The sequence below is a fragment of the Columba livia genome, chromosome 7 (assembly GCF_036013475.1).
Source record: "Columba livia isolate bColLiv1 breed racing homer chromosome 7, bColLiv1.pat.W.v2, whole genome shotgun sequence".
Classification (NCBI taxonomy): Eukaryota; Metazoa; Chordata; class Aves; order Columbiformes; family Columbidae; genus Columba; species Columba livia.
Genome location: NC_088608.1, coordinates 24,376,858 through 24,393,180, shown reverse-complemented (window position 1 = coordinate 24,393,180; position 16,323 = coordinate 24,376,858). Strand labels below are relative to the sequence as shown.

The window sequence follows — 16,323 nt, the reverse complement described above, 5'->3', positions numbered from 1 at the left end:
CTGCCCGATCCGACTGCTGCCCGGCTGTGCCGCTCGCACCTACCGTGGCCAAACTAGGTGTGTGGGGTCAGAAACCCACTCAGAACTGTCATCAGGTAGAACCCCAAGAGGAAGACATTTTGTCTCTGCTTAGTTTCGATCAACAGAATGAGTTCCGATCAAAAGAACCCATTTGCTAAATCCTGTACAGAGAGTTCAATTGTTCTCCACATATCCTTCTTCTGACATATACATTCCACAATTTGCAATGAGGGTGGTGAAACACTGGCCCAGTGTTGCCCAGAGAGGTGGTAGATGCCCCATCCCTGGAGACATCCCAGGCCAGGCTGGATGGGGCTCTGAGCAACCTGATCTGGGTGAAGATGTCCCTGCTCATTGCAGGGGGTTGGACTAGATGACCTTTGAAGGTCCCTTCCAACCCAAACTATCCTATGATTCTATGATTTATGTGGGTCTTTTGTAGATCATTGAGTTAAACTTCATACCTCACAGTTCCTGTCAGCCACTGCTAAAAAGTGAGGTTGCTCCCATGTTCAGGCAAAATTTGCATCAACAGCAGAAGCAAACATAATGGGGGAAACTTTAGCAAAAAATTAATACGGTTATTTGCAAGACCCATTTCCTCCTGTAATGGAGCACCATTGACCTTAAGTACTTTATCTCTCTACTTCTCATCTGGCAAAGCAAATGCTACCGCCTCCTGCATTCTGCTCATATGTGTACATGCCCTTATTAGCAAAACAGAAATAATGAGCAAAACCTGACATTTGCTGTCTTTTACTTTTGACCCACCGTGTTGCCTTTGATCATGCCACTCTTTTGCTACTTTTGATAAATCTATGGAAACAGAAATGCAAAGTACATATTTGCTTCAGATAATAAAAAAAAAACTTTCTGTAATTCAGACCTATGGTGTTTTCAAAAAACGTGTATAAGGATCTCTAGAAAGATCCCCTTAAAGCAAAAAGATCCTCTTAATGCAAAAAACAAAATGAAAAATTAAATACATTTGTCTTGCTGCCAATATATTAATAGGAAACTTTTGTTTACGGATGTATGAATTATAACATTTTGGACAAGAGAACTTAAACCGAAAAATGAAGCCTCCACCATACCAATACTTAAACACTGAAAAATTTCAGTGACTACAAAGATGACACAAACCACCACATTACTGAATCAGCAAAAAAACTAACCCATGTTTGGGATAATTTGCAGCTTCTTACAACGTTTAATTTTCTCAAACAAAACATTTACCCTCTTAACTTAAGTTACTTCAACAAAGACTTAAAAAATGCACCACAATTCCATCATTACTTGAGTATTTAACTCTTAAACACAAGCAACGGTTGGCAATGAGAATAAAATTATAAGCACTAAGTATGCATTATAGAAAATATAAAGATAAATAAAGATTAGCTCTCTGGGAAGCACACAGTAGTCAGAGAAACCCAGAAGCCTCACACTTCCTCATTTATCCTTTAACAGAAAAAATTCACATTCCCTGAAAAAGTATTGATTTTCTGTGCTGCAATCTGTGGGAGCCTAAAGAACTGAAAGTCATTTTTGCAGCATACTGAGATTGTTTAAAAATAAGAACTTCAGAGAGCTCTGCTTGAATTACTTTCTGGATCTCACAATACACTTATACCTTTATTTCTGTTCAGACTTGTCCTTCTAAACAAGACACTTGCATTTTTAAGTTGTACCATTAGGTTTAAATCTGCTTTAGCACAGCTGAAATGCATAACCCCCCCTTGACAGAATCACCAACATAAAGTGCAAAAATATTCACTTGCTGCCATTAAGAAATGGCACTTCATGCTGCTATGAGGCATCAAGGCCTGTTAGGGAAATAACTGATTTTCCTTGGTATGCTTACACTGTGAATTTCCAAGCTGTTTGTTCTCCATGTTTTTTTTTTTCCTTTCATCCTCCCCAGCCCCTGACAGCCCCCACTAAGGGTGTCTTAAGGCAGCAAAGAACCCTCAAGAGAAGCATGGAAGACTGCAGCTGCCAGGATGCACAAGGGGCAGCTGGAGGGGAAAGCCATGGAACACTGACAGCCTGGACAAGGGAATGTGCCTATGTCCCCAGAGGGGACGCACAAGCTTGGGCACAGGACCAAATTCAGAGAGGCGTGTATTAACAGGCAAAGAGTGATATTCAGTGGAAGAGGCAGAATGATAAAGAGGACAAGACCTGAGAAAGCACATCTTGGTACTGGATATGCAGAGAAGTAATGAACACAACCCTGGTGCACCTGTCTTTAAAAAAAAAAAAAAATAGCTTCCAAATTCATTTGCACTAAACACATTTCATTGTAAGAAACTAAATTTGATTTATAAACAAATTTATCTAACCTTGGTGTTTTTTCTAAAGTGTTATATCACACAGCTATGACATATTTTTCATGGCAAATCAACCAAGCAGCAGCCAAGAAAGTAGAACTACACATTCCTCAAGATATCTGTGGCCTTAAGTGTAGCTTGTTTCCACCAGCTTTCAAAGCAAGAATGTTGCCAGAGATGGTAAAGTATGAAATGAGTAAAGCTGCTGTGCCCTCCGTGAGTATGTTCTGCATTTCTCAGCACTGAGCAGCGTCTACAACCAGATGAAGCAGAGGAAAAAAAGAAAAGATAGTCTACCATTGAACACATGCAGTAGAATGAAGAAATAAAACTTATTTGTTATTAGATATTGCCTCTTTTTCTAGAGAGCACTATGAGCCTAATTTACATCAACAATAGCTTAAATGGTTCTAGTTTACTGTGCCTAAAACCTCTTCACCTGATGTAAGCTAGCATACTTCAGTTGCCCTCGAGGGAACAGCACCATGTTTATCAAGTCCTTATTGTTAGTCGCTATCAATTTTTACATAGTTTTCCTCTTTACTGCATCTTTGGGTCATCATGGGCTGGGGCACTCCCAATCACAAATACAGGCCAGGTGGAGAATGCATTAATAGCAGCCCTGAGGAGAAGGACTTGGGGGTGTTGGTTGATGAGAAGCTAACATGATCCAGCAATGTACACTTACAGCCCAGCCAGCCAAATGTATCCTGGGCTGTATCAAAAGAAGCATGACCAGCAGGTTGAGGGAGGTGATTCTCCGCCTCTACTCCAGTTCTGTCAGACCCCACCTGAAGTACTGCACTCAGCTCTGGGGCCCCTAACATAAGAGGGACAGGAAAGGGTCCAGAGGGGGGCCACAGAGATGATCAGAGGGCTGGAGCACCTCTCCTATGGAGACAGGCAGAGAGTTAGGGTTGTTCAGCCTAGAAGCTCCAGGGAGACCTACAGCAGCCTTCTGTACCTAAAGGGGACCTACAAGAAAGCTGGAGAGAGACTTTTTACAAGGGCCTGTATGGATAGGGCAAGGGATAATGGCTTTAAACTGAAGGAGGATAGATTTAGATTAGATAAAAGGAAGAAATTCTTCCCCATGAGAGTGGTGAGGCACTGGAAAAGGTTGCCCAGAGAAGCTGTGGATGCCCCATCCCTGGAAGTGTTCAAGGTCAGTTTGGACGGAGCTTTGAGGAACCTGGTCTAGTGAAAGGTGTCCCATGGCAAGGGGGTTGGAACTAGATGATCTTCAAGGTCCCTTCCAACCCAAACCATTATATGATTCTATGACTGTATTTGCAGTAAGTCAGTAAAAATAACTTCAAGTGAAAAAGAATTAAGCAAATTTAGAAAAGGCTGAGATCAATGTATTTAAACTTTACAATAGAATGCCATGTATCTTAAAAATAATTCTAATAGTAAATACTATATAGAATAGTAAAAAGATACAGCACAGGTTTACGACTTGTGTTATCAGATAGCTTTATGCAAATGACAGAGTTAGAATGCACACAAAATTAAGATTAAAACAAAGATCTGCAAATGCTGAATATATCTCTCAAAAAAAGTTCTAAAGAACATTGAGGGAGAAATCTAATAATGAAAGAAGAAAATAAGAAAATAATTATACCAGAAATGGCATCATGTTGCAGAGGCTAATAATGTCACAGCATATTTGCACTATGGGCCAGAAGAGCTCTGGACTGGACAGTCAGCAGATATCAGAGCTGAAGGCAATGATCCTTCCCCCTCTCCCCCCACCAGCTCTGGTACACTGCATTAGCAGTTTGAATCGCACTTCAACAATTGGAAAGTGCACACGCCACAGAGGACAAGTATGTATTTGGATCTATAGAGGTGGTACAGCTAGGAGAAAAATGAGGCACTCAAGAAGGAGCAAAATGTCAGGAGAACTCTGAACAGTGATCTGTTACACAGCCTCTGGGAACTAGTCTAGACACTCCAGATGGGAAACCAAAAAGCTAAGGGTATTAGGAAAAACATCACAGCTTTAGGAAAGGCCAAGTGATTACAACATGGCTGTTTCACCACCCCCTCTACCCGAACTTAGTGTTCATACGTTCATGTTTCATTGATGCAGCCAAGTCAGAAAATACTATGAAAAAAGAAAGAAAATGGTTAATAGGAATTTCTAACTTTTACAGGCAAAGACTCTGCCACTATCTCATCTCTTCCTGGTGCAGCTCACACAAAATTTTATTTAAATTTGTAGCACATCATCTCTTCTTCAGGCAGATGGACACACAGCAACCATTATGGAACAGGTAAGAGCCATGAACCCAAGCTGCCATGTTAATTGTTACAACTACTTTAGGGATCCAACATCAACTTGGGCTTTGCCAGAAAGAGAAATTAAATAGCATATCACAGATTACTTTTGAAACTACTTCTACCCCCTAAACTCACAGAAATTGTATAAACACGTGGTGTTATTGAAGAGTCCTGTAAGAGTCTGAGGGTTAGTCAGTCTGGCTACTTCTAATCCTCATACTCTGACCTGGTTTGAGGCCTACCCCATTAATCCTCAACTCGCATGTCACAAGAAAACACAACTTTTATCGTATCAATTAGAGACAGAAGACACTCATTTCATTTTCTTTGTAAGCTGTCACACATCGGTATTTGTGACAACTGGGCAGGGGACAGAGTGTGCAACTACTAAAGAAAATACCCTTTAATTTTTTATTTTTTTTAAGATTATTTTCCATTGCATATCACTCTGAATTGTATACTGCAAACTGACCATGAGTTTTATATGTAGGCTACACTACTGGTGAAAGAGGGACTGAGAGAAGTCTGCTTACTGGACCACCATATGTTTTAAGTTTAGCTTCCCATGGCATATTTACACACCTAGACAAATACAGGTCACAGTTAAGGAGAGTTATAGAACTTTTTTTTTTTTTTTTCATTTTTTCAGACAGAGAATTGGTTATTTTTGCCAATTATTTTGTCACCCAAGAACATTAAATCAGGTGGCAACTATGACCTGACCATATTTACCAGGAGTTACATACACAGAAAAGCACAGTTGCGTCAGGCTTAAGTGAACTTGGAAAGCCAACACAAATTTAGCTGACAGGAACAGGGGAAAAAGAGGATGGATTTTACGCATCAACAACCATTACAGAAAAAGACACAGAATTTGTACAGCTACAGAGCTAACCTTCTAGTCCCAGGGGCACAGCAATACTTTATATCCAGACTCATCATCTGAGTATGCTACAGCTCCATTTCATCTAATTCCTATCTTTCCATTTCCTACAAACATCTTCTGAAGAAATTTTGTTTTCTAGAAGCAGATTAAAACCAAGAAACACGGACTTTAAACACAAAAAAGACATAATTACTTCCCAGGGGAATGTGTGTGTCATGTTCCCATTGAGGTCAGAGGGACCCCAAGATGACTCAACACCAGCTGCCAGTTTCAGAGCTCAACAAGCTATTTTATTTTCAAGATTTTTCTTTTTAACCAAGAATAATATCCACCATCAGTAACCACATTATCTCCCAGCACTTTCCTAAAAGTTCTCCTACTCTAGAAAAAAATTGGGGAAAAACATCAACAACAAAACTCCTCACCACTTTGATCTTGTGGACAAAACGTCAAAAATCATAATCTGAAAAGATGAGCCATTGTCTGTCTGGACTAATTTCTCTCCCACTTCTCTAACCACAGTGCCATTATTTTCCAAACAACACTGAATTTTATTTTCGAGGACAGGATAGGAATAAACAGTTAAAAGCTGTTTTCCTGAAGAAGACCACAAGGGTGTCAGGCAACCCTGAGTGGGTCAAGCATAAAAATGCTTATACAGTAGAAGTGTGGAAAAGAGCCCAGCTGCAGTCCCACTGCACAAACAGGTAGACCACACATGAGAGATAGTGAGGGTACAGGTGAAATGGGAAGACGAATCACCAGCTTGGAGCCATTCCTGTAAGGTGTTCACAATAACTTCTCCTGACCCAAATCCTCTTTAACATCACCTTAGCCACCTTGGGTTTGTCACAGGGGAGCAGGAGAGGGTGGCTGCATAAACAGAAAAAGACCACTCTGTGCCACCTAATCCAGTTGTGTTTTGTTAAGCAGGATGGGTGCAGCATTTCTGTTCCAGTTTGTCTATGACACACACACAAATCAAGGTCCAGCTAAGACTGCCACTAGAGAGCCAGGGGAACAGAAGCTCACCTCAATCGCTCAGTGTGTCCAAGTCCTGGCTGGTGGCCTGGACCTCACACCAGGCTGTTCCCCCTCCAGCTCAGCCTTCTAAGTGTCAGAGATATGTACATATCCTATGTCATGCTTCCTCGTCCCCTGCACCTGGTCAATTAGCAGTCACTGTCAGGGTTTCTGTAACACTTAGGTCTCCCACCCCAAATGGGTTACAGAAGTGTGAAGTTAGCAACAGTTACAGAACAAAGTTCTATTGTTTTTTCATTTTCCAGGATTAATCTGGTCAGGTAGAGTTGGGTAGATGTAGCCAAAGTCTCCTCTGTCTGTGCAGGTAGCCCTCACCCCATGGCACAGGTTTCATATGGCCTTTTCTTTGAGCAACCTAAGCTTATTCCATTTCCCAACAGGAAACTTTCCAGTTCACCATCTGAAAAAGGATAGCACAGCCCAGGATAAGGTAGCTTGAAACTGATCTATAGATCATTCTGACACAAATGTTACTTACTTTGAGTTTCATTGTTTTTATAACAAAACAATCCCAGCTATATGCCCTACTGTACTAATGTAAAGGATCTAATACATTATTTTAATACTTTTGAATCTTTCAAAAACATAATTCACTAACTGAATTGGAAACAATATATGCTATAGAAAAGCTTTGTACCAACAGAACATCATTTACATTAGAAAGTAGGACTACATTAAATACCATATACAAATAAACTAATCCAGCCTTTTAAGTAAGGAATCCACAACTTCCTTAGCATCTCTGCTAGGACTAGAAACATGCAAATTAAGAGGTACTAAGCATAGCTTTTGTGATTTTCGCAGTTTCATGTAAACTGAAAATTATGAGCTTTTTATATAGACTATAGGCCAAAGGCAGTTCCAACTCTCACTTTCCATGGTAAACCAGGGAAAATAAAACTCTTATTTTAGCAGAGTTAAGAATGCAAGCAGTCAGATTTCATTGTGAGTGATCATAACCAAGGCTGGAGTTCCTATCTGTTAAATTCTGGGTAGATTCAACTTATCCATCTGATTCTCAACATCCTGAAACAAGGAGGAAATGCTTCATTGGAGTGGAGGGAGGGCTTAAATTCCAAAAATGTGAAATATTTGATTGAGTAACATAGAATCTTTAAGAGATGCCCAGGGACTGCACTCTGCTGGAAACACAGAGACCATCCCGCATCAAGAAGGCAGCAAGAAAACCCAGTTTCCCAGAAGGAAATTGATTTTTTGGCAGAAAACTTAGTCTTTGACTCTAATACAACATGACACGTGCTACTTGAAGTTCTTGCAACTCTATCTTAAGCTCACAATCAACTAGAGATTTATTTTCTTTACAACTCAAGTTAGTGTATACTTAATTTCCTTTAAGATAAGTGTTCTCAATTAGTATTAAAATATATTCACCTTTAAGGAATTCCAAATAAAAAACCCAAAGAATAAGGAAATTACTTAACTTGATTTCAAAATGCAGCTGTTCTCTCTGCTACAGTGAGACATTTCTAAGGATAATTATAAAACTCTCCTAATCTTTAGGACATTACAACTGCCATACATTCCAGTCCCATCCTCTTACTCTTCTTCAATCTCAAAATTCTTCCTCCTTCAAATCTTCTGTTTTTAAAGCTATAGGTAACAAGTAATGACATACAATCTTTTTTAGCTTCTGAGTTGATGGTGGAAGGGCTCACACTGAAAGCATTTTAAAAAACTAATCTGTAGCTTTCTCAGAAAGACAAGCTTGGAAATTCAGCAGCTCCCTCCCTGCTGCTATCACCCATAACTACATACAGCCCTCAGTACATACTGATATCTTTCACTTGGAACCAGCTCCTAAACCAGCTGGAAATTCTGTAGGATTAATATACATATTCCAGAAAAAAAAAAAAATATATTAAAAAAATCAGAGTTTATAAGCACCATCTATTTTTCATTGTAAATAGTCTGAGTTTTGCCTTTAATCCCAGAACAGTTAGAACTACAGAACAATTTGGGCTACAAGGAGCCTCGGGATGGTATTTGGTCCAAACCTCCTTAGAAAACAGAAAAAAACCCATACAAAACCAAACAAACAAAAACCCAAAACAAATAAACCAACAAAATGCACAACAACAAAACACTTAAAAGTCCTTTTTTCCTCTTTCAACAGTTGTACTAATATTTTGGTATTGTTCACTTTTTTCCTTCCTTAATACTTTAATAAGTCTATTCAGTCAATAAATTTCCCTAAAAGACACAAGTCTGACTGTTTATACATTATAACTGCTGTGGTCTTCTCTTCTATGTTTCATGTTCAGCTGTCCTCCCTTTCACTGGCTTATCAGCTGTCAGCACCAAAAGGCTCTTCTATCGTTTTTGAGCTCTTCTGAAAGGAATAACCCAAAAGAGGGATAAGCTAGGAACACCATCCACCAGGATGTATACAGCAGTGGCATTTAAAGATAACTTTTAACTGCCTTCACATCTGTATTCTTACAGGAAACCGCTGAAAGCTGTAGGTTTGTATTTACAGCTCAGAAAACCTAGGTATGGAAGCAGTTTAATTACAAACATACATAAAAAGCACCATTCATAACATGAACTCTACTAGTAGGACCTGTTATGATAGGACAGGGCATAATGATTTTAAACCAAAAGAGACTGGATTCATGTGAGATTGAGGAAGAAATTTTTATGGTGAGGGTGTTGAAATACTGGCCCATGTTGCCCAGAGAGGTGGTAGATGCCCCATCCCTGGAAACAATCAAGCCCAGGCTGGACAGGGATCTGAGCAACCTGATCTAGTTGAAGACGTCCCTACTCATTGCAGGGGGATGGACTAGATGAGCTTTGCAGGTCCCTTCCAACTCAATCTATTCTATGATTCTACGATTTTGTATTCCTTACTATTTCATACTATTACAATCAAACTCAGTTCACTTTACCTGGCAGCTCATTAAGCAGCTTCCTTGTCATGACACTACTTATAGCTGGAGAGTTTTCTCATCTATCACCAAAGCCAAAATCCAACATTCCTCACATGTTCACTCCCTGAGCATGTTTACTTTCACCTGTTTATAGTATCTGTTACTGCTTCCTTCAATATCTAGAACCTTGATATGGCAAATTCAACCCCTCTCCAAAAAAGAAAGTAAGCATTTGCTTTATTATTCCAGTGGGAAGGATTTTTTTTTTTAATCTCATTAAACTCAGCTTAAGAAAAAAATACAAGCCTGAAGGAAATTCTTGGAGAAATTCCTTTTATAAGTACAACTGCCCAGAGTAACATTTCCCATGAAAATTATCTACAGAAACTGCTGCCTTTTCCCATGCCAGTACAATCAAAAGCTTCAAAACCAGCAAGGATTTAGTCACCAGGAGGCTGGACGGGGGGCAAAGAACCACATCCACCAGAAAAAGAAAAAAAAAAAAGACAGGATTAATGGACAATTATGAGGCATAAGGGTTAATTAAACCATTAGGACATGCTCACTCTATACATATACACACACCAAAAATATAGATACACACACACACACACCCTTTCAGCTGTGAAGTGCTGGCAGTTCACTTCCCATCTCCCACTGCAATACCAGTATCAGCAACAGCAGGTTCTCCATCATGACACAGAAGGGCTGACCTGGAGAACTCGTGTCCCTTAAGAAATACAACCCACCTGAGACAAAGCTGCATGGTACAGAGGCATAAATTCTCAGGAATCTAGAGGATTATACACAGGAAAAAAAAAAAAAAAAATCCCAGAAAAAAGTCCATGCTGATAACTATGATAACTAATGTATTTGGCAAAACAAGAGCAAAAACATTCACTTCTGTCACACTGAGAATCTGGTGGTGTAAGAAGTGCAAAGCACATGTACATACCCCCACACAGACATGCCAAAGAGCTGAAGGAAAATGAAGCTGTACTACAGACAGCCTCTGCCTTCATCTCCAAGGTGGACTGAATAAAGAAGTGGCAAGGCACAGTAGCAGCCCTCGTCTTCAGCAGTACTAGCAACAGAGCAAGAGGGGACTTTCCTGCTGAAGAAGTCACAAGACTTTATCTTTCCATAGCCATAGGGTGGCTTTGCAGTAAGATCCAGATGGCTACTCAGTTGCACAGTAACTACACCTGTGAGCAAAGTTGTTTTGGGTGGTTGTGTAAAAAACACATCCAAACATATAAATACACAGACAGAGTACAGACCTTCAGCACCAAAAAACAAACAAAAAAAACCCCAAACACACTTGTTCCTACAAGTATATGAACCAATGTTTTGTTATTCCTATGTGGAACTGAAGCAAACTAAAGACTAGAAAAAGACTAGAAAAACAATATAAACTTGGAGCATCACATAGATTTATGAATAAGCTCCAAGAATGGGCTAAGAACAAAAAAAGAGGCCAGTAATAAGACTGCTAACAAGACCCCTAACAGCATAGCTGACAAGCACTACAGGGGATCTGGGAGTGTAACAGCAAACTAATAGGAGGTGGAACAAGCGAGCTTGAGGAACTACATTACAATAAAAGGTAACTCTTCCAGCCCTCAGGAGGCAAGGGAAAGTGTTTAGAAGGTCTTCAGTCACAATACTGCAATATTTTGTTTTTCCAGATACACATCTTGCCATTGGCTTGTACAGAAAAGGTAGTTTAAATATAAAACTCTTTAGGGTATTTTAAATATTAAGTGTCGTACATACCTCTGTTAATTTATCTAAAATGGAGAGAAAAAAAGAAAGCAGACCTCCTCTTGTGCAGTTTTTAAACAAAAATAAAAGAAAACCCTATTTATTATATATACATAAAGGTAAGTGTTTTTACTAAACATGTAAGATATCGTGGCCCTTAACAACCACAACTGCTTAACCTTTAAAGGTCAAAGTTATGTCATTTATACCAATATTTAAAAAGTGTAATTATAGTATCTACAACTATAGGGACAAAGGCTGGTTATTAGAAAAGAACTATTATAAACCAAACACAATTATATTATAAAGAAACCATTAGATATTTGATGAGATTTTAATCTTTGAGCTGGTATCATTCTGCAAGTTAATCATCTGGAGAACAGAAATGTGTTAGGAATGCAATTAAATGTACAAGTTCCATTAAAATCGAGCTGATATACTTAATTGTAGTCCTAAAATAGCTATTTCCTCACACCTTCACTAAGCAATTTTTTTTTTAATCTGAGTAAGGAACACTTTTCACTTAAGCTCTCTAATAAGATCTGTGAATACTTGTGTTCTGTTACCCCATACAAGTTGCACTGCAGTTTGCTGTTCGACCTTGGATTCCTAATTCACTCTGAGATGTACAGTGAGGTCTTTTGTTTCAGTTGCTATTAGTCCATAGTATCTGCATTGCTGAAGCTTTTGGGAAGAATATCAACAATATAGCCTTGCACAATGCTAAAGCAGTTACAAAATAAAATGAAATTACTGACCTATAGCAAAACCCATCAGATGGTCATTTTAAGCATGAACACTTCTAGCAAATAGATTATTTCCGGACAACTGTTTTAATGAATCCATGCATATTCAAAGTACTTGCAAGGGTTTTGCAGCATTACTAGCAAATTGAGAATACAGGCCATGCCTGCCTTTTTTTGAGAGAGACAGAGAATTAAACCAAAAAGGAATCCTAGGAGTGCATCAACTTGGGAATATCTGATCTACAATTCATTCTCACAGACCAGGCAGTTTAATGGGGCATTTTAAACTGCCCTGCATGCGAAGGGGGAAAAATGCGACTTCGGAGAGCGACAAGCGAGCCGCGGGCTGGGGCTGGCACCAGCGCATCTCGCTGCGCGGATGCAGTTACGTAACCCCGGCCCCGTCCCTCCCGGGTCTGGATGCTCCGGTCTCTCCCCGGGGGCGGTGGCAGCAGCCACTGCCGGGCCAGGCCACAGCCCCGCACGGGCCCCACCGCCTCCGCGCCCCGGCCCGCTCCCGCCTCCCGCGCCGCCTCCCCGGCACCCGGCCGCGCCGCGCAGCCCCCTGCGGGGTCCGGCGCGACCCGAGCCGCTGCTCCCCAGCAGGGCCTGACCCGCCGCTCCGTGCCCGTGCTCGGACCCGGGCCGCCGCGCCCCTCCCCTGTGCGCTTCCAGCGCCGCCGCTCAGCGCCCACCTCCTCGCCGGATCCGCGGCGCATCCCCGCTGCGGCCCAGGCGGCTGCACCCCGCCGGTCCCCGCTCCCTCCCGCCGCAGCTCCCCGCCCGTCTGACGGAGGGAGGGGGCGGGCAGCCGCGCCGCCGCCGCAACCCCGCCGCACCGCCCCCCGCCCCCGCCCGCCGGCCAAGGTGCCCTCCGCGCCGGCCGGCACCCACCTGCGGCACCTGCCCCCGCCACGCCGGCGGCAGCGGGCCGGGCCCGGTGACAGCTACCGCTGGGCTGAGCGGAGCGAGCAGGCGGTGCCGGGATGCTCCTGCCGAGCGCGGCTGCCGCCCTGTGCGCCGGGCGGCGGAGAGGCGCCGGGGCACGGCACGGCAGCTCGGCGGGCGCTCCTGCAGACGGTGCGCGAAGCAACGCCCGGAGTCGAGCTGATGCCGGAGAAACGGGGCAGCGGCCCGGATCGAGTAACGGGCTTCGGCCATGAGATCAGGTCTAAAATTAAAGGGAAAGCACGTGGGCAACAACGGGGACGTGCTGAAGCAAGAGGCACCTCCGTGCCCGGTGGAAGGGGGTGTCAGACAAAGGGGTGCCGCCGAGACACCCGGGCGTGTGCACAGAACGGGCCTGTCCCCACACTGGCTTGGTAACACAAGTATGACACCCAAGATTGCACTGTCACCGCCTCCCTCCCCCGCGGCTTTCAGTGCATTAGCTGATTTGGTCTTTGTCATCTGGTAATGGGAGATTATTGAAAAAAACACATTATGTACTCTTGAAAACTATCAGAGATTATTATTTCCTTACTTTAATCTATATTAGCTTTCTTTCTTTGAATGTCCAGAGCTGGAAGGGACCCACAAGGAGTCCAACTCTTGTCTGTGCATAGGACAACCCCACAGTTCACACCACGTGTCTGAGGGCATTATCCAGTCTCTTTTTGAACACTGTCAGGCTTGGGGCCGTGACACCTCCCTGGGGAGCCTGTTCCACTGCTCCACCACCCTCTGGGTGAAGAACATTTTGCTAATATCCAACCTGAACCTCCCCTGGCACATCTTCCTGCCACTCCCTCACGTTCTATCATGGGTCGTTAAAGTTTGGCACCTGCCTCTCCAGTCTACAGGAAGCTGTAGACTGGGATGAGGCCTCCCCTCAGTCTCCTCAAGGCTGAACAAACCAAGTGACTTTAGCCACTCCTTGTACCACTTTCTCTACAAACCCTTCACCAACGTTGTAGCCTTCTTCTGGACACTCGCCAGTAGCTTAACATCTTTTTTTATCCTGTGGCCTCCAGAACTGCACACGGTGCTCCACGACAGAACAGAGCAGGACAATCACCTTCCTCGCCCGGCTGGCAATGCTGTGCCTGATGCACCCCAGGACACGGTTGGTCCTCTTGGCTACCAGGACACACTGTAGGCTCACGTTCAACTTGCCATTGACCAGAAACCCCAGATCCTTCTCCGCAGAGCTGCTTTCCAGCATCTCATCCCCCAGTCTGTATGTACAGCCATGGTTGCCGTATCCCAGGTGCAAAATCTGGCAAAATGCATTTTCTTTTTTTTCTGTAGATCCTCCATCACAGCTTTCATGACATCCTTGATGGCTTAGACACATGTTTGGAAATGGGAAGCTGAACTACCTTGTGTAGAGAAGCTACTGCGTGGCACAGGTCACCCTGCTGTGGAGGAGACACGTTGCAGACTCACCTTTTTGGTTAATGACTCGCCTCCAGCAGTCTGGTTCTTCTGCTAGAACCTGGTTGCTCCCCGTCCCCTGGGCTGGCACACTGTCCTGTGCTCTGGGGAAGGCTCCAAGCCCTCTCTTAGCAAACTGGGCTCCTCCTGCCTGTCCTACGTAAATCCTCCCACTTGGACCTGCTGTCTGGTTCATGATAACAAGACAGGAAATACATTTTTTCATCCAAGAAAATCAAATGAAATCCCTGGAGAACTAGATGCCACTGTCAGCAAATTTCAGTATGAAAAGGGGGGAAAAAGCCATATTAATTGGAAAAAGCAGAGAGATTTATAGGATTCCAGAAATCTAATTGTTGAGCCTACACTATCCATTAAGCAAACAGTCCATGTGATGCTCATTTATGTTTTCCCAATTTCTCAAACTGGTAGTTCCAGATTTGGCAGCATCACTGTGCAGCAAAGGAACATTTTGGAGACCCTAGCATACAAAAGCCATGGTTGTTTTCCTATGGAAGCAGAGACCTCTAGAGAAGGTTCCCTTGACATGGTATTTTTAGTGTAACTTATACTAGAAGTTTCTCAGAGAAAGAAAAAAAATCACTTTATTCTCTCAGCTGACCCTGCAAGTCTCATTCTGAATGTGGTTGTATAAAATTAGGGAATTCATTAAGTAATGCATTTTTTTCTGTTTTCTGTGCTCAGTCTCCAATAATTGAAGCAGGAAAAACATTAAGTGGGATTTTGAGAGGTGTCAGAGTAAGTTTTCATATAAAATCCATAGAAAGATTAAATAACAGGCCACATACATTATGGAAAGCTTAATAATATCAGGAATGTAGTCACTTAGTTTTCTCCTAAAACAAATAAGTAACCAGGGAAGGAAATAAAGGACTCAACACCACCATCATTCATTTCAGTTAAGAGGCCGCTCAACATCTGCAACCTGAAAAACTGAACCATGGATAGAAAGAAATTACACAAAACTGTGTTGTTAATGAAGCTGGCTTGTTTCTGAACAACTTATTCTTCAACATTCTCTACAGATCTTGGTATCAAATTTTGAAGTGGCTATTCTGTAGATATTTTCTTTTTTTACTAATTTGCCTGTATCTAAACCAAATAAACATGTAGAAAGGCAGCTTAAATATTGTTTAAATTATACACTTTTGTGACATAGATGGTGGATGACAAAATGCTGGTAAATGCAGATAACCTCCTCATCCAAGGCATTATCTATGTAAAACTTTAGTCCTGAAATAAGGCACCATTTAGATGGATGCATATTGCCATTTCTTGGATAACTGTAGAAGATTATAAGCATATCACTTCAGAAACACTGGCAAAAAATGTTGATAGAAGCTGATCTTACATAGTCTTATGTAAACTTTTTCAAAATCAGTGTGGTTGTTACCCAAATGCATGAAAATTTTTTTCACCGATTTTTACTCATCATTTACACCACCAGGAGCAAAGGTTTGAACAGCCTCATGAAATGCTGAGGTAAAAATGTAAATGTAGGAGAAGAGCTATATTCCATTTTGTCCATCCAAGAACTTGACCTGTTCTTCTCAAGTTTAGTCCCATTAACAACTGGGAGGCATTGTTCTCCAAAGGAAAGCTGTAAACCAGTTCAATTCTCCAATGCAAAGATAAAACCTCTGGAAGTTAAACTATAGAATCCTTTCCGCTATTCTTGTCCAGACACAAATGCCTTTAAAATGTCCATTCTTTAATTCAGGCAGCAGGGAAGTTTACTAAATAGAATATGAAATGTTTGCATACAGACTCTGAGGCTAAGCAGACCTATGGGCATTGAAAATATTTACTTAAAGAATCTTAAGAAAATATTTTTATTTTCTCCTATAGTAGCAATATTGTTGTTTCTTTGCTGTCCTTTATCATTAGGGTTTGTGTGTGTTTGGCAAAACTGTACCCTTAGGCAAAACATAGGTAGTAGACGTGTTTTTATTAAAGAT

The 16,323-nt window shown here is 41.9% G+C and overlaps 1 protein-coding gene across 6 annotated transcripts in view; it reads right to left on the bottom strand.

Annotated features, from left to right (window-relative positions):
• OSBPL6 (oxysterol binding protein like 6) overlaps window positions 1-13,162 on the bottom strand; it is a 104,156-nt gene extending 90,994 nt beyond the window's left edge. For 4 of the 6 annotated variants that reach the window (XM_065069778.1, XM_065069780.1, XM_065069781.1 and 1 more), the window contains exon 1: window positions 12,664-12,809. The gene's annotated coding sequence lies outside the window, so the exon portion shown is untranslated. Of the gene's footprint in view, window positions 1-12,663; window positions 12,810-12,862 lie in introns of those variants that run through there. The other 2 variants (XM_065069779.1, XM_065069783.1) reach the window with 2 other exon arrangements.
• Between the last annotated feature and the right edge of the window lie 3,161 nt (window positions 13,163-16,323).